Genomic DNA, 23,984 nt, shown 5'->3' with positions numbered 1-23,984 from the left:
GAAAGTCTACAGTCAGCCCTCCCCTTCTATCACTCAGGCTTCCTTCTGACCATATTAGCAGGCATAGCATGAGTCCTGGATGTACAGAGAGGAGAAAACACTGCTTGGACACTTCATGCTTCTTCATAATGTTATTCTGTGTGTTTAGATCCCTGGGATAAAATTGCTTTGCGCTGCTAGGAAAAAACCCAGACATTCCTTTACTTATAAATCCAGCATATTCGATACAGAATCAGAGGCCGGTTCATGGCAGACTTTGTGATGCCATTTGTACAGAGTTATCCTTCAGAACTGAACCACATCCTACAGAGGGAGGAATGGGGAGAGTATAGGGCACAAAAAGAGGTGGTAGGGGCTATAAGCAGTCAGCTGGAGACTTATGGAAAGAGACCACCAATGCTGAGAGAGGATGGTAGAGTTGAAGGATGGGATAGCGGGAGGTGGATAGGATCAGCCCTGTCTTTCATGACTTGAGTTTTAATTGGGAAGGAGAAGTTCATCTGTAATAGTGAAAGGAAGAGTTATCTTGTGGTAAAGGCACTGGGCCTGGGACACAGATCTGGGTTCAATTCCCATGTCTGACACAGACTCCCTGTGTGACCATGGGCAAATCACTTAATCATTGTCTATCTCAGTTTGCCATTGTTGGTAAGGAGTGGATAATTCTTCTTTCTCCCACCCACTGACTTGCCTTGACTGTTTAGACTGTAAGCTCCTTGAGGCAGGACCAGCCTCTTCCTGTGTGCCTAGCGCACTTGTGTCTGATTTTGGTGGGGGTATCTAGGCACTTCCATTATATACATAATGTTTCTCAAGGAAGAATAAAACTGAAAGAGGAGGACAGTTCATACTGGAAGAAGTTCATGTAATGGCAGGATTTCCTGCCATGCCTAGTGGAGCAAGAGCAGGAACAGAGGAAGTGAAGGCAAAGGAAAAGCCAGCCAGAACAGAGGGGTGGATGGTGTTATGAGGAAGAGAAGGGGCATCAAGAGCAGAAGAGAGGACAGAGTTGAAAAATTTGTCTGACAACAGAACTGACAAAGAGCAGGAAGGAGGGGAGGTTGGGGGCCCGGAAGCTAAGAGCAGCAGAGAGGTTAGTAGACTGGCTGTCACAGAAATCTCCATATTTATCCCACTGCTGATGCCAATTAGTGCCATTCACCAGAGTGGCTTTTGTGTGTGATCTGGCAGCTAGGAACTGGGCTAAATCCATCAATTCCTTTCAAAGAGCCATTCAATGGGAATGTCTTTTGGCCACTATCAGCTTGGGCTAGGTTTGATCTGACAATAAACTCCGTGCCTCATATCCAGTCCCCTGAGCCATCCAGGTCCCTCCATCCCCCCAACAGATTCGATCTCATTCTCTATGTACTGATTTATTGTTCTGCACTCATCCTTGGCACTGATCATTCTTTATGTAATGGGCTGCATTTCAACCAGGGATTTGTTAACATGGCTTATGACACTGTTCACACTGAAGTGAGTAATAGCATCTTTCAATAGCACTGAAAGCACCAACAAAAGCACAGACAAATGGATATTCCACTTGTTCTCTTTGGCTCCGGCAAATATATGTCAGTGTTATCACTGTGCTTACATGAATCAACAGCTGCTTCTGCATGTGTGGGGAGATGCCCCATTCCATTCCTCACAAGAAGCAAAATGGAGGAGTGTTAGGAGATCATAACCAGGCTGCAAGATTGCAACAAGATCTCTAAGGGCTATTCCACTCTCATTTGAGTGGGGCACCAGGGGACAGTGAAGCAGGGGAACTGTGGTGTAATTGCTACTTAACCACAGTTTTATTTCTGTCGCAGAATAAGATGTCAGTGAAACCGTGAGTGTAACGCTACTGTGTGTCATTTTGTAGTGCATGTGTCATGACTTATTAAATGCATTGAGAAGGAGCTCTATTCTACATGCATCCGACAAAGTGGGTATTCGCCCATGAGAGCTCATGCTCCAATACGTCTGTTAGTCTATAAGGTACCACAGGACTCTTTGCTGCTTCTATATTAATTGTTATTATGGTAGCATCCTAAGAGCCCCAGTGAGGAACTGCGACCCATTGTGCTAGATGCTGTACAAGTGTGGAACAAAAAAGACAGGCTGTTTAAGGCAGTCAGGATTACTTTCAGGGTGTAAACTTTGCTACCCTGTTAAAGCACAGCATATCCTAAGGGCAGGTCTACACTACAGAATTACTTCCATATAACTACATCGCTCAGAGTGTGAAAAATCCGCACCCCTGTGTGATACAGTTATACTGACCGAAGCACTGGTGTAGACAGCACTATGTTGGTGGAAGAGCTTCTCCCACTGACATAGCTACTGCCTCTTGGGGAGGTGGATTAACTATGCTGACGGGAGAGCTCTCTCCCATCATCGAGTGTCTTCATTCATGTGCTACAGCAGCATCAGTGCAGTGTTTGAAGGGCAGACCTGCCCTAAGGGCAGTGGAACTGCTGCTATTCCTGTGCTCAGAGGGGCAGGCTCTGGAGGATGACTCCCAGCAGGTTCAGTGGTGGGAATTGGCTAGAGGATCTGCCACTGCTCCATTAGCTGGATCCCCAGCTACCAGGTTGTGGCAATATGCAGCCTCTCCACTCCCGACCATATATTCTTCATTCCCCTGCTATCCCCAGCACAAATCTGTGAATTCAGTAGAGAGTTGGGGACAGGCAGGCAGCCTCCATGCTCAAGAGGGAAAGAGTGATGATATGCTTTTCCCTTCAGCTGCAGAGATGAATAGGTCTCTCTCAGCCCCTATTAAATTTCAGAGCTGTGTAATCAAGCTAGAACTATTGCTGTCCTTGTGGCTATAAAAAAAATTTGTTTATAAAGTTCCGCTATCCCTTTTATCAGTTTGACTTATACGCACCGTGCTGCTTTGGTAGTGAAGGTAATTGCCGTTGTTGGGAAGTGACTGCAATGAAAGCAGTGAGTATACGCAGATGTAAATGAGGGCAGATTTGGGCCCAAAGTTCCAGGCTTGAAGATATATATATTAAAAAAAAAAGGGGGGGGCATAAGGTTAGGCTGATCTATGATGATAGGGGATTGCAAGAGTGTGGGAAGCAAGGTGACTGCATGATGGAGTTGAGCGTCTGTTATTGAATTGTTTCAAGAGGAATATCATGGGTTGTTTTTTATTAGTGGCATGTTTTTATCCGTACACTTAAGGGCTGATTCTGTCCCCCTTTGCTCACGCTGAGTAGTATGAGAGGAAGGATTGTCTTGGGTTTAGGGCATTACATGTGGACTTAAGTTTTAATTCCTGACTCCCTGGGTGACCTAGAGGTTGATACACGGGCTACAGCCTTGGCTAAGAGACATATGTCTTTTCGCTCATGCGGTAGAGCAGGGATCAGCAACCTTTGGCACGTGGCCCATCAGGGAAATCCCCTGGCGGGCCGGGATGGTTTGTTTACCTGCAATGTCCACAGGTTCAGCTGATTGCAGCTCCCACTGGCTGCGGTTCACCGTTCCAGGCCAAAGGGGACTGCGGGAAGGGCGGCCAGCCCATCCTTCGGCCCATGCCACTTCCGCTTGTGGCCCTACTCACACTCCACCCCTGCTCCACCCCAGGCTCTGTCCCTGCCCCCACTTGGCTCACTCATCGCATTCCTCCTCTCCTCCTCCCTCCGCTGTGAGGCCCCCACTGCTCACCATGACCCTCTTCTCCCTCCTCCCTCGCAAGGTCCCCACCACTCACCACATCTCTCTTCTCCTCCTCTTCCCTCTCCTGCGAGAACCCCACTGCTCACCATGTCCCTCCTCTCCTCCCTTTCCCCCTCCCCCGTGAGGATCCCACTGCCTGCCATGTCCCTCCCCTCCTCCACCTCCCCCCCCGCAAGGCCCCCATCACCTACAGGGACACAGCAAGCGGCAGGTGGCAGGGGTCTCTTGGAGGGCGTGAAGGAGGGACAGGGCGAGCGGCAGGGACCTCTGGAGAGAGGGGTTGGAGTGGAAGAGAAGAACTCAGCCAGGCACTGATTGGCAGTGGGGTCCTCGGGAAGGTGTGAAGCAGGGACAGGAAGATGCAGAGCGCAGGCGGGGCCACCAGGGTCCAGGCATCTGGCAGCAGCAGCTGCATCAGGAGAGGCTTAGCCTCCCCAGCCTATTATACCTTCAGCCTACGGTTAAAAGAATATTGTGCCCTGAATGAAGCTTTAAGAGCTGGAGTCAGTCAGGGAGCTCCAGAGTTTACAATGCAGGGAGCTGAAAGCCTAGCTTTCTATATTTATGCATCAGCTTCTCAAGTTGGATTTTAGTTCCTACAAAGGGCCAGATCCTGCAGTCCTGATTTAGCCAGAATCCCAGGCTCAACAGCACTGGATATTTAAGGCGTCTCTTCTTGGAAGAAACACATACCGGTGGTGATCGTGTTGGCTTTGTCGCACTTTGCCCACTGCCATTGTAGCCTCCCTGCCCATTCAGCCTTTGGCCTTTCTGTTGAGAGACTCAATAAAAATATCAGTTATTGTTACTGCCTGATGCTACTGCACATCCAATAGGAAGTGTGCTGGGGCAAGCAACTCCTTTCACATAGGCTACCAAGGAGATGAAAATGACTGGGTCACAGCCAACCTTTGGAGCAGTGACCTATACATTCAAAGCCCCATATCCCATTATGAGCCCCCTAAACCATCCAGTTCCCTTGTGCACCATCACTTGCTTTATGTGTATAGTAATTTCTTTGTTCTCATATTCTAGTCAGTAAATAAGCTATGAAAGGAGCAGCAGATACCTGCCTGCTTATACAGTCACTGTGTTGTGATGCTATATTGAGGGTGTATCTTTTTTTGAACTGTCAGAGACCAAAGACAACGTAGTAGCTTGCCTGACCCACTGTTGCCTAGTTCCTTAGGGTACAGTCTCACCGCTATAGGTGCAATGCATGCATGTTCCATAACTGTTAATAGGTCTTGCACATGAAGTAAGGACTTGACTCCTCCTTGCCTCAGCTTTGCAGTGTTTTGCTGGTGGATCACTTCACATTTTTCTGATGGATTTTTCCACTCACTGAGAAGAGGCCAACAATAGCGGCTTTAGCATTGTGCAGAAACATTCTTTGACTCAGCCAGTCTCCAGAGAGTTAGAGGTCAGTCACTAAAACCTGGAATCACTGTCCTCTGCCTCTTGCTCGTGGATGTACACAGTCAAGTTCAAAAGCTTTGTTACATTTCAAGTGGTTTTGGCTTCATTGGTTGCTTTGTATTGCGGTATAATACCAAACCCCACCTCTCGCACTGAATAGTGAATTTTCTCTACCTCTCCATCCCAGGGGATTTTATAAATGCTAGTTCCTACTCTGCAAATCACAAACCAAGTTAAAAAATTCATCAAACAAAAGGCTCCCCTGAAATGAACAAGCATCCGTTGTGTACTGCCATCATGCAAGGCTGTTAGAATCTCATCCCCAGGGGCCAATTCTCCCCCAAGCTGCACAGTGTGCACTTACTAAAACACATAGTAATTATGTCATCATTGCTGCACGACAGCTGTGGCAAGGGAATTGTGGGGCTGGCACTTGTTTCATTCATTGAGAGGGAGGAAGGGCGGAAACAATGTCAGGATATGTTAAGAATTGGGGATACTTATCTCTGAAACCCCGTAAAAGTGAATTAATTTAGTTTGATGCAGTTCCAGTAATATCCAGTTAGATTCTCTCTTCTGAAGACCTAGTTTGATTAGAAAGCTTCAACTTGTCTTCCGTTCTTGCCCGCCTTTGATTGTGGTTTAACTTGAACTGACTTGCCTGGAAACTGGAGTCCTGCTTCATTGTCTCTTATCTCCACCCTCTTTTGGTTTCAGCCAATCAGTTCCCTCTAACTTTCCAGGCTGTCTTTTCCTCAATTTTTTTTTTTAACTTTTTACCCATTGATAAACTTGCCCACTTGGCCTTGCCTGACCAGCAGGAAGTGAGGGGCAACCAGCACCAGTCACTCAAGGAAAAGAGAAGAAACTAAAAAAGAGGAAAGAAACAAAACAGACTCATCTTACAGTGTCCTCATTAGCATCCTTGATAAGCTGTCATGCTGCATTCCTCTCACCATATGGTGCTACGCAGGTCTATACATCAGCAACTCCCCGAAGCCCACTTAAATAGGAGATAAAATATGCAGTGTTGCTGTAGCCGTGTTGGTCCCAGGATATCAGAGAGACAAAGTGGGTGAGGTAATATCTTTTATTGGACCAACTTCTGTTGGGGAGAGAGACAAGCTTTCCAGCTTACATAGAAGCTGGAAAGGTGGAACAGATTGTTTAGCATAAGCAGTTAACGCATTTCAAGGGACCATGCAAGGTGAAGTGGCTCGTTAACACTGCTCCAGTCACAGGGAGAAAAGGAAGGAGAGGGAGTAAGCAGCTGGGAGGAGTCGTTAGTGGGTTACCGATTGTTGTGATAAACCGTAAGTCCAGTGTCTCTAGTCAGTTCACGATTTTTTGTTTCTAGCCAAGCTATGAATGTAAGCTCCTAGGCATGTCTTTTGAAAGTATTATGCAGGCTTCCTTTGAGGATGAGGACTGAGAGGTCAGATGTGGAGTGATCATTTTGTGAAAAGTGTTCACTCACAGGCGATGGGGTGTTTTTGTCTTTAATCATTTTTCTGTGCAAGTTCATTCGAGAACGTAGTGGTTGTCTGGTTTCACCCACAAAGTTGTCGTTGGGGTATTTAGTGCACTGGATGAGGTACACCACATGTGATGGGCATGTGGAGGATCCATGGATCTTGAAAGGTGTGTTGTGCGGGATATGTCTTCAGGTTTTGCCTCTATTGTTCGTAGAATCATAGAATATCAGGGTTGGAAGGTGTCAGGGTTCCTTCCCCACTCTGAACTCTGGGGTACAGATGTGGGGACCCGCATGAAAGACCCCCTAAGCTTATTTTTACCAGCTTGGGTTAAAAAATACCCCAAGACACAAATTCCTTCCTTGTTTTAGTATTGCTGCCACTACCAAGTGATTTAAACAAACATTCAGGGAGGACCACTTGGAGCCCTACCTTCCTGAAATATCCCCCAAAGTCCCTACACCCCCTTTCCTGGGGAGGCTTGAGAATAATATCCTCACCAATTGGTACAGGCTGTCTTTTCTTGGATCTTAAGTACAATGAAAAATCAATTGGGTTCTTAAAAGGGGAATTTTAATTAAAGAAAAGGTTAAAGAATTACCTCTGTAAAATCAGGATGGAAAGTACTTTACAGAATAACAAAAGACTCAAAAACACTGATGATTTCCTCTTTAGGCAAAACTTTAAAGTTACAAAAACAGGGATAAACCTCCCTGTTAGCACAGGGAAAATTCACAAGCTAAAACAAAAGGTAATATAATGCATTTCTTTTCTGCTATTACTTACTATTTCTGCAAGACTAGATGCTTAGTTCAGATATAGCTTAGGAGATGTATTTTCCCTTGCCCTGTTTCCTGGCTGGCTCTGAGAGAGACAGCCAAAAAACCTTCTCCTACAGGTTTGAAAGTATCTTCTCCCCTTACTGGGCTGCTGCCCCCCAGGTTATCTGAGTTTATTAACCCTTTACATGATAAAGAGGGATTTTATGCTACCTGTATATTTATGACAGAAGGGACCTTAGGAGGTCATCTAGTCCAACTCCCTGCTCAAAGGGGGACCAACCCCCAGCTCCCTAAATGGCCCCCTCAAGCATTGAACTTACAACCCTGGGTTTAGCAGGCCAATGCTCAAACCACTGAGCTATCCCTCCCCCTTAGTTTATTGGGGGTCTGGTGCCACTATGATTTGGTGTGTCCTGGTCTATGGGGTACTTGCTTCTGATGATGAGCTTGGAGGCCAGAAGAAGGGGTTCAGGAAAGATTTCTTTCAGGATTGGATCCTCATTGAGTGTGAGTTGTAGTTGTTTGATGATGTGGGTTCTTATGTGGGGTGGTAGGTGACAACTATGGATGTGCAGTTGGAAGGGATTTTATTTCTGTATTGAAGCAGGTTCTCACAGGGCATTTGGGTGGCTCATTCCATGATGCCATCTACATTTCTGGTGGAGTGTCTTTCTGTGGTGAAGGAGGTTTTGAGTGTGTTAAGGTGTGTATCCCTGGACTTTCTCCTTGGAGCGTGTTCTGTGGTATCTGAGTGCCTAGAGCCCTTCAATTAGAATAACCAGCTATATTAACTTATTAATGTCCCCTGCTTGAATGATTTCTGGGCTTACCTATAATGTCTGATATCGTTTTTGGCATGTGTATTTTGTTTTACTGGAGAAACTCTCTATATTGCTTTGTAGGTAATTTATAATAATATAAGATAGGTGTGCTCTAGTGATTAAAGCAGAGGAGTGAGCATCAGGATTCCTAAATGTCACAATACCAGGCCTCAAATATGAGGTATGTGTATTTTTTTTTAAGTTACATCTATATGTAAAGAAACTTCCACACACCTTGAATTCCAGCTTTGTGTTGGTTGTTTACCATCCTATGGTTAACGCAAACAGACAGCTAGTGGCTGAATAATATATTTCAAGCAGATATAAAATTACATTAGTTTTACTGGTGATTTGCTGTCATGTTTTTTTGTTTTTTTCTTGCCTGTAACATAAGCTCCTCTGGTGACACAGGCAAATCCGTTAATCTCACTGTGCCTCAATTTACTCATCTGTAAATTAATATAATCCAAGTTGCCTGCTCTGTAAGGGTGTGTTATGAGGTTTAATGCAGTATTGTTTCCAATATATGTTTGAAATCTTTATATACAAACCTCAACTTGAGGGCAAAGTAATATAATTATAACATCCCAACTGGTATTTTGCATTGTCAAACAAACAAACAAAAAAAGACAGTTAAGAACCACTGGGAGAAAAGATTAAGGAAACAAGCCCACCTGGCTGTTTAGTGAATTCATCTGTATTATAGGTGGAGCTGGTAATGCCATCTGTTAAGGTTGCCCAACACTTACCATTATAAGACTCTGTTTTCAGTTGCTTATAACTCCACCAAACTGTAATCATTTGGGCTAAAATGTTGTGTGCCAGGTGCCTGCCTTGGGCTGATTTGGGGGAGGGGAAATTTCAGCCAAAATAATTCAACTGTTTCCAAGAATGCAAATAGGGAAAAATAAGTTTGTGCATCTTAAAAATGACTGCTAACCTTTTCTTTGAAAGCCCTAGACCCTTCATGCTTTGGAGTAGCGAATTGAAATTTAACAGGGGAGTTGTCTTTGTTTCAGGGATGTGCCTCCTGCTATTCTCCTTGAAAATCTGTCCAAATTGGGCCAAATTATAAGCCACTGAAAAATGAACTTTCACATACTCTGTAGGGATTTTTTTAGATTTCAGTTGCTAAATTCCCCACACTGGCATGCTCCAAACTGGGATTGAGAAGAACTTTCCCTGCAGTTGCAGTTCTGAGCTGTTGATGTCCCAGTCTGAGAACCTGAAATGAGAGCAGGGAGCCTGTATCTCCTGTGTTCTCAGTGACCCTCTGCGATGCCCAGGCAGTGTGGAGGAGGAAGGTTGCCTGATCCAAATGCAGGGAGCACAAGAGCTGGACCTGCTGGGCCCTGAGGGGTCGGGCAGGGGGAGTAGATTGTGACAAAGAGCCACAGAAGGTGGGGAGACTGGGATTGGAGGCTGGAGGGGTGGGGAGAGGGAAAGTAGGAGTGGGAGCTGGAGGGAGTCTGGAAATGGCTGGGCAAGGAGATTGGGACTGAGAACCATTGGGGTGCAGGGTAGGAGGGAAGTGGAAAGGGGAGACAGATCTGATTTCATTGGAAGTTAGCTGCCTAAGCCGTCTTCAGAATTTTACTAAACTGCACCATTACATACCTAAGTATCTTTAAAGATCTGGTTAAATGGCTGTATCACTTCTGGAAATGCGTTTTAGCTGTGCTAGTCACTTAGACCCAGATTTGCAAAGGTATTTAGGTGCCTAATTGTCAATGCTGAGCAGAGCAATGCCTGGCCACTTTTACAAATCTATGCCTCAGTTTCCCATATACAAAATGAGGATGAAACTTCTTCATCCCACGACGTGTTGTGAAAATAAATTTGTGATGCACTCAGCTACTGTAGTGAAGAGTGATGTAGAAAAGCCAGGAGGAAATTGTGAATTCTCTCTCCATCAGGGCTGGCTCCAGGCACCAGGGAAGGAAGCAGGTGCCTGGGGTGGCCAATAGAAAGGGGTGGCACTCTGTCCGTTATTGGGGCGGCACTCCTGGGTCTGCAGTGTTAATTCAGCGGCAGGTCCTCCAGTCCCTCGCTTCCTCTTCGGCTACACTTCAGCGGCAGCTCAATTCCTCCGCTTCAGTCTTTGGCAGCACTTCGGGGGCAGTGCAATCACATTTTACTTTTACTTTTTTTTTCGCTGCTTGGGGCGGCGAAAAAGCTGGAGCTGCCCTGCTGTCCAGAGCAGTGTTTGAGTAGTGTGCATTACATAAGCCATTGGGCCTCACGATGAACAATGAGGAGAAAGCAAAATATGAAATTAGCTGATCATTAAGTGAGCATCATCCACCCTGTACACTGAATGAGGCAGGGGTCTTGTGGGGCAAAAAGAATGTAATCATGTAATTAGACTATCGTAATACATATACACAGGGGGGCCAAATTAAGGCTCCTAACTTTTAAGGGCTTGATTTTGCTATCAAGTGCTTAATAATGTTCATTTAGCTTATTTTTTGTGGGTAATATTATATGTACTTTGACAAATTAATAATAATAATAAATAATATATAAAACAATGAATTATTGTTTTTTCTGGCACTCTTAATTTTTGTCTTTACCCTCCAATTGGCAAGATGTCAAATGCTTTTAAACAGCACTTTTACCACAGTGGCCTAAAAGAAGCGAATCAGCTATATTTTCTTCTGTCATGCTGAACACACATTCACCTTTGCTGAGAAACCATGTAATCTCATTGCTGTGACCCTTGCCTGTCCTCCCCTACCCGCTGTTTAATTGCTCCTTGGTTGCATCATGTATGAGATTCAATTGGGGGCAGAGACTGTGTTGTTTCTCTAAATAAAAGTTGCCTACTTGCACTCTATAGGGTGCTGTAATATACTTCCATAGCAATTAATAATCATGCATGCTTCTACCACTTTACTATTCTGTGTCCACAGATAAGTTATTATTAATTTATTATTAATCATTAATTATTATATTTTATTATTTGTATTGCAAAGCAACTAGAGGCTCCGACTGGGATTGAGGCCCCATGGTACAAAGGGTTGTACAGTCAGATAGGCCCAGATCCTCAAAGATATATAAGCCACTAACTTCTTTGAAATCAATGGGAGTTAGGCACCTAAATACCTTTGAGGATCTGGGCCATAGTGAGAGCCAGTCCCTTCTCTTTGGAGCTTATAATTTACATGGACAAAGGGTGGGTGAAAGGATTATCCTCACTTTACAGATAGGGAACTGAGTCATAGGGGGAGAGGCCCAGATCCTCAAAGATATATGAGCTGCTAACTTCCATTGAAATCAATGGCAGTTAGGTGCCTAAATGCCTGTGAGGATCTGGGCCAACTTGTGCCAAGCCATGCGGGTGCTCCATGGCAGAACCAGGAACTAAACTCAGATTCCCACTCTTCCAAGTGTGCTTGTTAGCTATCCTGAGACCAGCTGATTTGATCTTCGATGTTTACATTTTATCCTGCTCTTAAAGTAGTTTCCCAACCCTCTGCAATATTCTATTTCTTTGATTTTGGATGCAATCCCTTTCAAAGAGTAGTCTTCCTCTTGGAAAGGCAATGACTTGCAAGAACAATATTAATTCCATCACTGAATGGCAACTGTTCTACCTTTGCATATATTCAATACACAAGAAAAATGCAGTGTTAAGGGTGCACAGTTAAGCATGCCAAAATCAGTCAAGGGACCAGCTCTGTTCAATATCTTCATCAATGATTTAGATGTTGGCATAGAAAGTACGCTTATTAAGTTTGCGGACGATACCAAACTGGGAGGGATTGCAACTGCTTTGGAGGACAGGGTCAAAATTCAAAACGATCTGGACAAATTGGAGAAATGGTCTGAGGTAAACAGGATGAAGTTCAATAAAGATAAATGCAAAGTACTCCACTTAGGAAGGAACAATCAGTTTCACACATACAGAATGGGAGGAGACTGTTTCGGAAGGAGTATGGCAGAAAGAGATCTAGGGGTCATAGTGGACCACAAGCTTAATATGAGTCAACAGTGTGATACTGATGCAAAAAAAGCAAATGTGATTCTGGGATGCATTAACAAGTGTGTTGTAAACAAGACACGAGAAGTCATTCTTCCGCTTTACTCTGTGCTGGTTAGGCCTCAACTGGAGTATTGTGTCCAGTTCTGGGCACCGCATTTCAAGAAAGATGTGGAGAAACTGGAGAGGGTCCAGACAAGAGCAACAAGAATGATTAAAGGTCTTGAGAACATGACCTATGAAGGAAGGCTGAAGGAATTGGGTTTGTTTAGTTTGGAAAAGAGAAGACTGAGAGGGGACATGATAGCAGTTTTCAGGTATCTAAAAGGGTGTCATCAGGAGGAGGAGAAAACTTGTTCACCTTAGCCTCCAATGATAGAACAAGAAGCAATGGGCTTAAACTGCAGCAAGGGAGATTTAGGTTGGACATTGGGAAAAAGTTCCTAACTGTCAGGGTAGTTAAAGACTGGAATAGATTGCCTAGGGAAGTTGTGGAATCTCCATCTCTGGAGATATTTAAGAGTGGGTTAGATAAATGTCTATTAAGGATGGTCTAGACAGTATTTGGTCCTGCCATGAGGGCAGGGGACTGGACTCGATGACCTCTCGAGGTCCCTTCCAGTCCTAGAGTCTATAAGGTTGAACGTGCAGCCTTAATTCTGGTGTTCTGCAAGCATGTAATGCTGAGAGACAACCTTTAACTATGGGATCAAACAGTATTTCTCTAATAATGATTTATTATTACACAGGGTTTTTGTGAACAAACATAAAGACACTTGTGCCTGATTCTTCACCTTTGCACGTTTATACCTGAGCAGTGTCAACGCCACCACCAAGGTGATTAGGCCATTCTGATGTGGCTACAATGTACACCCACCTATATTACACAGGGATAAATGACTGTAGGAGGTGCAGGGTGGTGGAGAATCAGCCTCATAGACTTCAGTGGAACTATTCATGTAATTAAAAGAAGTAGAATTTGGCTCAGCATTACAAGCAGTGTTGAGAATTAAAGTGGCCAGATCCTCAGGTGGTTTGAGTGAGCGTAGTGCCATTGAAACCAGTGAATCTACCCTGATTTAAACCAGCTGAGGATCTGCCCCTGAGCAATATATTCAGCAGGAGCAAACCTCACTGTTATTACTCACATGAGTAGTTCATTAGCCTCACAGGTGCAGTTTAAGAGACAGTAGTCAGGTTCTAAGCAGTTTTGAACATTGTGGCTGAATGCTCGAAAGGAAGCATTCACAGAATGTGGAAAGTTAGGAGCCTAAATAGAAGTTAGGAGCTAATTCCTTGTATTCACCCTGTGTGCTTAACTAGTTGTCAGTTAATCTCTGTTTTTCAAGATGCCTCCTGACTTAATTAAAAAAAAAAATCTTCTGCCCTGGTGAGTGAACTTTTGAAAACTGCCCTTTGCTTTGTTGGTGCTTAACTACAAGGTTAGCAAACCACAGACAATCTTAATCCGATCTATTTTTCCAAAGCAGGGGAAGGCACTGATAGATCACATTCACAGTGAATTTCAGCTTCCAGCCATCAGCAGTTGTTAACCTGGCCCTGGTCAAATGTGTGCATACCATTTTTAAAAAAGCATAAACTATATAACTTTTGCCGCTTCTTTCTCCCATAGCTCAGAGAAGGACTTTTTGCTCAAACTTTCCAAAAATTGCATGTTGGACAAAGATGGAGCTTAGAAAACTTGAGCCTAAAATGTGTATTTCTTAGAAAGTGAAACACTGTGTAAAACTGGGCTGGAGTAGAACTCCAGAGGATTACATCTGTATGGTATTGTACTGTATTTGAAGACAAACACTACCTAATGCCTAATGTGCAGCAGTCTCACCTGTCTTGTCATTTGGGTCCTAGTTCTTGCTAATAAGGTCTCCAGCAGGTAGCCCATTCAGCTTAGTTCTCTCCCTCCTTGTCCTGCAGATTCTCAGAGCTGGGCAAACTCCATTCTCTGTAAGGGGATTCTGCATGAATGTTTTCCCCTTATGTCATTCTACTCTCTGCTCTGGGAAAGGAAGTGGCTATCCTTCTTCATTAGGAACTTTTGACTAATGTGAATTTTCTGTAGAAAATCCATTTTCATTCAAAGGGAAAAGAAAAGATCCAACTTCCAACTGTGTTTTGCTTGAAAATCGGCCTGTGTTTACGTGGAAAATTGTTCTGTCTTTGCACAAAAACAAAAATTAGAAAATTGTCCCTTTTGTGAGTTTGTTACAAAAATGAAGAAACCTCATGAGCAAAACCCTTGCATCATTTAAGTCAATGGGAAAATTATCATTGACTTCAGTGGAGTCAAGGTTTCAACCCACCAATTCTGAGATGCTTAGCATTCTGTTAGAGTATTTCAGACACTTCTGTGGACCACCTGTTTCCTCTCAGCTGTGCCATCACTCTGCAGCCCATTAGCCAGGCTGTATGGAATTGTCTCTGGTGCTCTCCTTCCTCACTGCCCCACTAGAAAAGGGTTGGGGGTATGTCTTGGGCCCTTCTTCTAAATCTCCTTCTCTTCCATCTCTTTTTCCTGCTGCTGCTACGATTGTCCTTTTAACCTGCTTCCAGCAGGCTGCTGAGAGACGGGATCGCCCAGGCATTGCAATCATTAACCTGATCACAGAGCCAGAGCGCTAGACTCGGCTCCACACAAGTAACAGCGGCAGCATAATATTCAAAAGAGCAGGAGAAAGTGAGTGCTGGAGAAGAGTGGGCATTTATTATTGTTGTTGTTTCTAGCTCTGCCACAGCCTGTGTCTGAAAGAACCAGGAGCTGGAGCAGCTGTTGCACTGAGTGGTGCTGCCGCTGATTTCAGTAACCATAGCAACAGCATCAGCACCATCACCATCCTCCTCCTCCTCACTCATTCTCCTCCTCCTTAGCATCATCAGTACCAGGAGCAGCAGCAGCAGCAGCCCTGACAGGAGCCAGAGCCCAGCAGCAGGGACTGCAATCCGCCAACTGCCTTTCTGTACCTGCTCCATCGACACCAGCAGCAGTAACCACAACCTTACTTCCTACTGGAGAGAGTGTGTTGAGGGAGGACCCCACAAAGACCCAGGTAAGATCAGCTGTGCTGCTTGCAAACTCTTCCCTTGATCAGTGCAGGTTTGTGTACGTGTGCGTATTGCTAGTTTATTGGCTATCTTGTTTCAAAGGCATTTTAATGGCATTTCAACCAACCATGTTGTCCAAAGCATGTTTTGCTATCTTTGCCATACAGACCCTCTCTCTCCACCTCCCCCCAACACGAGAAAAATAATAAATCCCTTTAATATTCCAGTGAGAGTGGTTAGAAGTGGGGTGATCAAGGGACACAACGTGATCCGAGTATGAACGACTCAAGCTCTGTGCTTCAGAATAAAAGTGAAGGGTTGCAATGAAGCAAAGGTCGACGTAGCAATAAATAACCCTCTGAAAAAAATAATCCAGGCAACAATGCTTTTCCCTCTCCTCACTGCACAGAATAAATTTCTCGGGTTATATTTAGGAGACATCTGTAAAATATAGAGGTGTGTGTATAGGCTAGAGAGGAAACTTCACTGTAATCTGTAACTGAAAGGGTTATGTTATGTGCTTTAAAATAAAAGTAAATAGTTGCAATAACACTAAGGTTGTCGTAGCTATTAACGATCATTTTTAAAAATACTTACCAAAATGCTCAGTCCTTCCTATCTTAAAAAAATGTTATGAGTAAGAAATAAGGGAAATTCATTGGATCCATATATAGAAAAACATACATTGAGTGCATTTAAAAAGGGTAAAGATCAGCAATAACGCAAAGACAGGTGTGGAAATGAATCCTTATTTAACACACAAATAAATAAAAATACCATGCAATGCCCATATGCAAACTTGTATTGTGCTGAAAGAGTGAGTGTGTTTGTGTTTGTGGAGAGGGTAAAAGTAAGTTGAAGCCAAGTGGTAACTGTTTGCTATGTAATGACTGCAGAGAGGTCTTTCCACTTACACGTAACTAATATTTTTTGCAGCAGTAAGGAGAGATAGAGACGTCAGCAGCTATCTTCCTCCACCTCCCCCACCCCGCCCACGCTCGTTATCACTGCCTGCGTGGTTGGAAATGTACTTCACTGTAATGACAATCAGCATTTCAATAAAAGGGAGCCAGACATTAGCAAAGTCGTACCCATGAAATGCCAGAATTATAACCCTGCTTCTGCTTCATAATTATGCACAGAGGGTGGTCTGGATGTGAGGTAGCCATGGCTAAACTGCACCTGTCTTCATGTTGAACAATGATAAAGAATGAGCATATGGGTTCCAATCCTGCAAAGCCCATTGAAATCAACAGAAACTGCGGGTGCTTTTGCACCCTGCAAGAGGCACCGAACGTGTCACAGAATCGTGCCCCTTATTTCTCTCTCATATGTAATACACTCTACTTACACAAGCTGTCGTGAAGCACAGAATATACACTGCTCACCGTGATGGAGAAAGTACTGTAGAAATTGACAGAGACTACATCCCTGCTGTGGAATTCTATAGGATGGCTTAAAAAACCTATACTGAGATTAGCATTCAGAATCCAATTCTGTAGACTCGCAGAGTAATTTCCTTAGAACCCTCTTGGCATCATCGTTACTAAAATCTATAGGACTTCTCCATAAGATGATGTTTGGCCTTATTAATACAAGTATTTTAGAATAGCCAAGTATAATTAGAAGGGCTGATTTTTGGTCCTCGTTCTAATTAAATCTATCTACGGTGAAACCATAGGTCCCTGGATGACGTCCGCTAGGATATCCTGGCCATATCTACGATATATCTTTGGCTGGGTTTGATTTCCTGTTTTAAGGCTTGAGAATATTATAATTTTGGGAACCCTCGTTTACAATGATGTGTCTTGGAGAAGATGGGTCAGGGAAAAAAACCGCAGTAATAGGAACCTGAACCTGATCGTGCTTATAATGATGATAAATCAATTGCAGCATTTTAATCAGTTTTATACATGTTGCAGGGATATGAAGCACATAATCAAGAGGGAACATCGTAAAGAATGAAGCAGATTGAATATTTCATCAGTGCAAACAAATGATTAAAGGTCAAGGGGCTTTGAGATTACACGTAATGTCCCGAAAATATTACTCTGAATTATTACTTTGCTGCTAGCTGGAGGCGTATGGTTACATAGAAGCCAGCACTATATATACGCTGACTCCTAATTACTATGTGGCTGCAAAACTTCTCTTAAAAAACAGCTCTAGGAAAGGCAGGAAATCAGTGTGTTTATAGTAAAGCAATGCTCATATAGAATCACAGTGTGTTGAGAGATGGAAAATGCTCAGTTTATGGAGAGTCAATCCAGTGTTTAGTGTTTGTATCCATGTAAGTGTAAACAGTCAGGGTGCTAGGCACTCAGGGCATATCTACACAGTGATAAAAAACCTGCGGCTTGTCCGGCTCAGATGACTCGGGCGTGCAGGGCTCGGTCTTTGGACAGTAAAATTGCTGTGTAGACGTTTTGGGGGGGTTATCACTGTGTAGATGTACCCCTAGAATAACTGATTTTTAATATTCAGGGCCAGCCAACACTTCCAGCTGACACCCCCCGCTTACTCAAATGAGAATCTTAGGAGAGGATTTTCCTTGTATCAAATGGCTTGTTGTTTTATATTACCATTTCGTGCTAATGTGGAAGGACATAGTCTCTCTTACGTTGGACTCTTGATGACCATCTAGCATTAGTATCTGGCACTGCTCTAGGGGGCAGGGGGAATGGAAATGCTATTTTGGTACCTAAAGATATTAACTATCTTTTAAAAATCCAGTTCCTTTTTTCATTAGTCCTCTTTTGTGTCTGAGTGGAGCTTAGAACACAATCAGGTTTGTATGGTAGCTGCCATTAAAAAGTCAGCTTTTGTCAACAAGTTGCAACAGTCATTTCTGAGACACAGCAGCCAATTTCCTCTTATAAGTGTAGGGGAAACTGCCATGTTCCACATGCCACTGTGTGGTAGTATTTGGCAAGTGATTCTTCATTGCTGGTGAACAATGTATCTGATACATTTTAAAATTCATCTTCATTTTATTTGGACACTTTAGAGAAAATTTATTTTTTCTTGTCTCACTTGTCTCAGTGTTTTAAGTTGTATGTCCTTTTAACTGGGTAAAGCCAGGTTTTTAATAAAACAGATAAATTAGTTATGGCAAAGGATTGCAAGGTGATCCAGGATAATATTGTCAGAGATGCTAAGCAGCCATTTAATGTGGTCCCTTTGGAATTAAAGGGGGATATGGGACCTCAGCAACTCAAGGGATCAACCCCTCTAATCCATCTCCCTGTCAGGGCAAGTTTGTTCCTTGCTAGATGTGAAAAAGACCCACACATCCTAAATACAATGTCGATCTTTTCCTCTATGACTGGATGTACCAGGCCCTTTGAGGCCCCCTGTTGGAGGCCTTGTGGTCCTACCAAACCCTGCCCCCATGAAAGAGCAGTGAAAGTGATCCTCTATGGCTACCTATAAAAGCAATCAGAGCACAGCGGCTGAGATAAAAGGAGCTACAGGGCTAAGCAGGTCAGTCACTGTCTGGAGCCAGAAGGGGGGAGAAGGAGAAAGTATTGACTCTCTACCGGTAAAGAGTTGTGGGAGAGACCTGTTCAAACAGGGAACAGAGAGCCCTGGGGTACAGGTGAAGAGGAAGGGACTACATGGGAAGAGGCCCAGGGAATAGCAGCAGCAATGGCATTAAAGGGAGCAGCCTGAGGCTGCTGTTTGTAGGATCCCTGGGTTGTGATCTGGAGTGGTGAGTTGGCCTGGGTCCCCCCACTGGCAAAGTGGCCAAAGACCCCAGAAGGGGACAAGTTCTGTTTAGCAGCCCAAGCACAGGGCTGGAATTTACAGGGCTCAAGGATGGGCCTGAAGAACCTGCAGAGGGCCACCCATTTTCTGAAGTAGGCTGAATTTGAAGGAGTGACCTGGCTGGAGAGCTGGGCAGGGGGTTGGACTAGATGACCTCCTGAGGTCCCTTTCAACCCTAATAGTCTATGATTCTATGATTCTAAGTGATAAAGGCTAAGAATCTCCAGAGAGAAAGCCCTGGGGGCATTTCTCTATACCAGGGCAGGCACAGACTTAGAGCTAGCCCAGAGGGGGCTGAGGATGGAGCCCAGAGACAGGGTTGTAGATGGTAACAAGGGCACAGAGACAGGCCCTGTTGGACCTTTTACTCTGGTTTTGTTTGTGCACGTTGGTGGTGTGTGACTTGGCTGGAGGGCTGGGCCACTTAAGATTCACCTGAGGAGCTTAACAGCTGACAAGGGGCACCTGAGGCAGAGAAAGAGAGAGTGTGCAGGAGGTGCTTATGAGAGAGGGGTGTCTCCTATCACAGTCCCCTCTAATGGCCATCTCACTGGAGACTTTGAGGGTCTGTCAGTGTGCACAACTTTAACTGTGCAGGTCCCAGGTTTGCCCCCAGTATGTTAACCTAAGTGGGGTTAATGAAAAAAGCCATCTTTTCCAGACTCTAGGTGTGCTTTGCTCTGGATCCACACTTCACAGTTGGAGCCCCTCCCTGGTCTATGTAGGGGGACCAGATGTCCCAATTTTATAGGGATAGTCCCTATTTTTGGGTCATTTTCTTATATAAGCTCCTATTACCTCTCCCTCCCCCCGGTCCTGATTTTTCACATTTGCTATCTGGTCACCCTAGTTCTATGCAATGTGTGAAGTTGTATTTCCCTGTATGTGTACAGGCTGCTTGTATCCAAGCCCATGACTAGCCTGCTATTATGGTTGAAGTTTCATGCTTATTTCCTGTATTCTACCCTGGATCCAACACCCTCCCTTGCACACTAACAGTGCTCTACATACTCTCTGGAGGAAGCTGTGCCTGGTCTCCAGCAAGATCTTTGCTAACACTGTTCCAGGAGGTAAGGCATTGGCTCTGGTTGCTATGTTGCTCTGAGCCCTGTTTCAAAAGGTCAATTTAATCAACTTGGTGACACGCCTGATCTCAGCCCACCTAGGGAATGAGACACAGGTTGATGTCTTCCAAACCTAAATCCAAGGGATATAATTTTATTCCTTTTCTGATCCTAGCATTAATGCTTGCAGGGCTAGTGACTCTATTGTCCTGGAGTTTTACTTCTCTAGTGTCTGATTGCACTTTCTTTGAGTTTTTTTTGCCAAGGATCTACCACTAAACTACCTGTAAAACTGTTCTCTTCTGTGATTTCTCCCCCTTCCCCCCTAAATTCATGGAGGCTGCAAAAGTGTGTGTGTGTGTTTTAAGCTGGCTGCTGCCTTTCTGCCCCCAGAAAAGCAGGATCTTTCTTCCAATGAGAACTACAGCCAAACCCTCATTCTTTTGAAATGGAAGTGCAAAGAACCCAATATCACTCAGGACTCCTTAGAGATGAAGGGCACTATATATAAATACAATATCCTGGTTTTTTTTTATAGTTGTCCAGTTGTGACACAACATTTGTTTAATTGCCCCTGCAGAAGGTTAGAGGAATGAGATTAGGGTCAGGTGAGCAGCTGTTTGGTGTTTGGCGAATTCTGACTGTCCATTTTTGTAACTGTCCTCTTTGTTGTATTCACAAACACTTTTGATATACACATTGTAAATGCGTGACTAAATGTTATTAGTTTTTTATTAATGACATTGTAATGAACCAGCTAGCATGTGTGTATGTATATATATCACTGCTCAGGAATGCATGAATCAGAAATGCTTGTCTATATGTCATAGACCGCCAACACATAGCGGAGATTCTCCTTTAGGTTAAGTGCTAGGACCCTGTGCTTCTGTTGCATGCAGAACTGAACTTTAACCCCACTGTGACCAGGAAGTTTTTAAGGAGTCCTTGGCCATGTTGTTGCACACAAGGTGAAGTTCCTATGTAGCTGCTGTTTGTTACATCGTGACCTGGTGCTGAGATGCGAAGTGTCACCTATATTCACTCAACACCTCCTAGGATCAGGCTGTATTTTTCTTTATTCCACTTGTTTGGAAAACATGTACCTGAGCCAAAGCACCTATGTGATATTTCCACTGACTGCACATTCTACTTGGAAGAGGGCTAGTGTCTGTTGTATATTTCTTTTTAAATGCATCGGTATCTACTACGGAGCAGCATGTGTGGAATTTTATGTTTAAGCCAAGGAGCAGGTCTCAGTGTGTCTACTGCCCCAGCGGAGCTGCATATTTATCAGGTGTGATGCATCAACCAAACAATACTGAGTCCATGTCCATGAGTTGTTGGCAGGTACTGTTGTCAATTTGTATTTTCAATATGTGAGGGATACAGAAATCCAGGTACAGTACCTTTCTAAGAGCTATTTCTTAAAGAGAAGAGCAAGAGTATCCACACTTAACTCTTCTGACTCTTCTACAAGCAGGATATTTCCTTAGTACCAAAAAGATCAAGATCTCAGAGCAGGGCTGCACAGAGGGGGAGGGCAAGTGGGGCAATTTGCCCCGGGGCCCCACAGGGGCTCCCACGAGAGTTTTCAGGGGCTCCCACGAGAGTTTTTGGTGGGTCTTTGGCGGCAGGTCCTTCAGTGCCACCGAACACATGCGGATCAAGTGAAAGACCTGCTGCCGAAGACCCGAAGCGGAAGATGCACCGGGTCTTCGGTGGCAATTCAGTGGTGAAGGCTCCTTCTGCTCCGGGTCTTCGATGGCAGTTCGGCAGCGGGTCCTTCTCTCGCTCTGGGATCCGCTGCTGAAGTGCCCTGAAGACCTGGAGCAGAAGGACCCCCACCGTCAAGGACCCCAGGCTCCCTGAATCCTCTGGGTGGCCCTGTCTCAGAGGCTCTGATTCTGCAAAGAGTATCTGTGTGGGCCTACTGCAGGATTGGGACCCTGACCACAGTCCTGTCCTCCCCTTACCTTTATACTCCCTGTGCTTGTTTACATCCACTCGCCATCTCTCATTGGCTACTAACATTGTAAACTCTTTGTGGCAGGGGCTGGCTTTTTCTTGCAGGTGGGTAAAGTGCCTGGCACACAATGGGGCCTTACTTCTGATCAAAGGCTTTATTCTCTACCCCAGTACATGAGGAATGATCCTATTGGGATGACTTGGAGTTTTTCTGGTTTTAATGGTATGGTGTTAGGCCCAGTAAATAATAAGAGTTCCCAAAGTGGCAGTCACTTCATCACCAATGGCTACTGGACAGTCACAGGATAAATCCCATTCTAAATGCTGTGCCTGGATTCCTGAATGCTGTGCTGGATCCAATGGTTTTTCCTGTTTTCTTCACATAAAGGGGCCTCATTATTGTGTGTGGGTTTGTTCTGGGGTTTTTTTGTGTGTGCATGTAACTTTTTAAGTAGCGGATTCCATTATGAGACATCTCATTTCAATGAATTATTTCTGGCACAATAGTGAATAGACAAGGGGAAGATACAAACAGTGGGCCCAAGGACTCCAGTATGAGGAGTGGGGTGTCATCTGCCTTTCCAGGGCTCCATAGATAGCTGTCCTGTGGGGCTGGGATCAGCATGGGAACAGGTAGGGACTGGGAGAGGGAAGCTGTAGGCTGGGTAGGTCAAAAGGTCCTCATATTGTTCCCCACATGACCCTGTGGATTTTCCAAGAAAAGGAGATACCGCCAAGGGTCATACTACTTTCACCTAGAAGGTCCTTCGGTAGTAAGAATCATAGAATTATAAGGTTAGAAGAGACTGTAAGTGTCTTGCTTTAAAGGGAACTCTTGGAAACACAACTGCAATAGAACCTCAGAGTTGCAACCATTTCAGGAATGGAGGTTGTTTGTAACTCTGAACAAAACATTATGATTGGTCTTTCAAAAGCTTTCAAACTGAACATTGACTTTATACAGCTTTGAAACTTTACTATGCAGAAAAAAATGCTGCTTTTCCTTTTCTTTTCAGTTTGTTTAACACAGTACTGTACAGGCTTTTTATTTTGTCTCTGCTGATGCCTAATTGTGTACTTCTGGTTCCAAAAGAGGTGTGTGGTTTACTAGTCAATTTGTAACTCTGAGTTCTACTGTTTTCGGAGGTTAGGGCCCTCCACACACACATTGTGGTGGACCTGTGTGATTTCTGCCTTTTGGCTGACATGATGATCAAACCAGGGACCTCCAGTGCTTAAGCAGGGGAGGGGAAGCTGCTACAGCTTGAGCTCGAGAGCCAGGCTATGTAGATGGGCCTGTTGCAGACTCGCATCCTCTGTAGATCAGGCACAGTGTAACACACACTGACCAGTGGGTTACTTCTGTACCGCTCATTCATTTCCATAGCACACTGTTTTACTATGGCATGCGGCCCTCAATTATACCAAGTCATATGGAATCACATCTGACTTGGTCCCATTCTAGTCAGTTACTTATCAGCTTTAAGTGAGTTGAGCAGGTTTTGGGACACAGAGCTATCTGAGGCTCTGTGGATGTGGGAGGTCTGAAAGTAGTTTGTGGCCCATATTATACTTTGTTAATCTATTTTACAACAAGAAAAACTACAGCCTCATTTGTTTCCTTTGTCTCTCCATCTCAGCTGAAAACATCTTTTTTTTTGTCTGTAGCTTGCCATTGTTTCCCTTTTCATTTCTCTCTCCCGCTGCAGCTGTGTTGACACTAAACTCTGTCAGGGTGCAGTTTGTAGGGTAGATGGTAAAAGCAATAACGTTCCATTGTGTTACATTTCATAGTTACCTTCATGCATGCTTAGCCTGACCCTGCACAACTGACATTAATCGGACTCTGGACATTGACTTTAATAGAGATAGGCTCAAGCCCAGTATTGCAAAAGGCTTTTCAAGGAAGATAAGCCACAATTTAGGAGCAAAGGAAGATTGAGAAGTGACTCAGCATGTTTCAGAGA

At 44.3% G+C, this 23,984-nt stretch overlaps 1 protein-coding gene across 1 annotated transcript in view; it reads left to right on the top strand.

Moving 5' to 3' along the window:
* Positions 1–15,086: 15,086 nt before the first annotated feature.
* The window catches only part of FAM135B (family with sequence similarity 135 member B), a 352,204-nt gene continuing 343,306 nt past the window's right edge, over positions 15,087–23,984 (top strand). The window contains exon 1 of the mRNA XM_050940579.1: positions 15,087–15,225. The gene's annotated coding sequence lies outside the window, so the exon portion shown is untranslated. The remainder of the gene's footprint in view (positions 15,226–23,984) is intronic.

Source organism: Gopherus flavomarginatus, chromosome 2 (assembly GCF_025201925.1).
Source record: "Gopherus flavomarginatus isolate rGopFla2 chromosome 2, rGopFla2.mat.asm, whole genome shotgun sequence".
Taxonomy (NCBI): Eukaryota; Metazoa; Chordata; order Testudines; family Testudinidae; genus Gopherus; species Gopherus flavomarginatus.
Note: the sequence above shows the minus strand (reverse complement) of the source record. Positions and strands in the feature narration are given on the sequence as shown.